Below are 1893 nucleotides of genomic sequence, written 5' to 3'. Positions count from 1 at the left end.
GAACTAGAACTGAAATAGAACTGAACTAGAACTGAACTAGAACTGAACTAGAACTGAACTAGAACTGAACTAGAACTGAACTAGAACTGAACTAGAACTGAACTTGAATTGAACTTCTTATTTACAAGCGATAGTAATAAGTCCTATATTACTTTAATGTTATTTTGTAAGTGAATTTGAACATCTTAACCACTTACTTCTATCTACATTTACAACAAATGGTGCTGACAGTGAAAACATGCAATACATTTATAAAACCGGAAACAAAACATACACAACATTATTGCAAACAGTGTGAGAGGGACATAAAAATATCAGTCCTTGCAAATAGAAATTAATCCAGAAGGAAATGAAAACTTATGAAGACGAATATAGGCATTATTCTGTTTATATAAAAGATAGAAGGCAAAGCGAAATGGAGTAAAAATGCTTAAGAGTCAAAAAACGTAATATAAATTTTCTTAAACAAAAAATTGACGAAAACTGATAGTAGACATGAAAAAATATTTTGGAATTGTGTTTAATTAAAGTTTTTCGTTTTTATTATTACCACAAATTGAAGCCAAATAATCTATTATTTGAGATTATGAGAAAATTTTTAAAACATACTATTAAACATTAATATATTACTGTATAAAAAATTCGTAGTAAAAATGCCACAAGGTGCCAATTAATATGTTATTTTACTATTTTTTTTTTCAAGGACACCCAAAAAGTGAGACGTGCAAAGTTTATGTTTTTTCTTTCTTTTATTATTTATAGCCATTTTTGTCTTTCCTTAAGCCATAAACAAGTTTTTTTTGCTTTGATTTCTCTAAACTATAAAACACTTTTGCTAAAATCTGAACACTATCCTGTGGCATATCATTTGGTGTGAAAATACCAGCAGTAGAACGTTTTCTATTATTTTGTGAATTTAATGGACAATAAACAAGATAAATTGTAGATTGTGGTGTTCAGGTGATGTTTGAGTTGAGTTGTATTTGGCCCTTGACAGTTATGGGGAAACGAACAGGAAGGAGAGTTAGATATAGTTAAAGTAAATTGTTGCTTTAATATCCACACAATCGTATTATACAAGACATTAATTTTATTTCAAGATAAATGTATAAAAAAGAAAAAAAATCATCTTACAATTATTTATTTTACAAGATATATTAGTTAACATGTTTCATTTTATTAAAAAATATCAAGTTATACAGTGAAAATGAATTCATTAAATGAATTCAAAAGAATATTTTTTAATTTTGCAAAAAGTGAATGAATGCACTAAGGATTAGTTTCGATAAAAGAAAGTGTTTGCCTAATAAATTTGTAACATAAGTACCAATGCACAAAAATATTTTTCTGATTATTACAAATATACATTTTCTATACTTTTTCACAATTTTTTTTTTATTTATCAGCGATAGGTTTCGTTTAAACTAACCAGCTAAATAATTTCTAGGAACATATTGTATATTCCATTTTGTTGAACAAAAACTGAAAATGTCTTCTTAAAGCCACTAATTAAATAATATGTCAAATTTTACATCGACCTGTAAAATAATCTGCTTGTGGTCAATTATCCATGACCTGATTTATAAAGGTATACAAGATATTACAATGACATTAATTATATGTATATTAACAAGTTCTAACATGTCACTCTGTGATTAATTTTTGTATTTTGTATAAAGTCGTTCATGCAGAATTTCTCTATTGAGAAACATTCTTACAATCTAGAGTTAACATCGAACGAAGTAGATCTGAACTAGGACTGAACTAGTAATGAACTAGTAATGTACTAGTAATGAACTAGAACTGAACTAGAACTGAACTAGAACTGAACTAGAACTGAACTAGAACTGAACTAGAACTGAACTAGAACTGAACTAGAACTGAACTAGAACT

This window comes from Lucilia cuprina, chromosome 5 (assembly GCF_022045245.1).
Source record: "Lucilia cuprina isolate Lc7/37 chromosome 5, ASM2204524v1, whole genome shotgun sequence".
NCBI lineage: Eukaryota > Metazoa > Arthropoda > Insecta > Diptera > Calliphoridae > Lucilia > Lucilia cuprina.
This window is presented reverse-complemented; position numbering follows the sequence as displayed.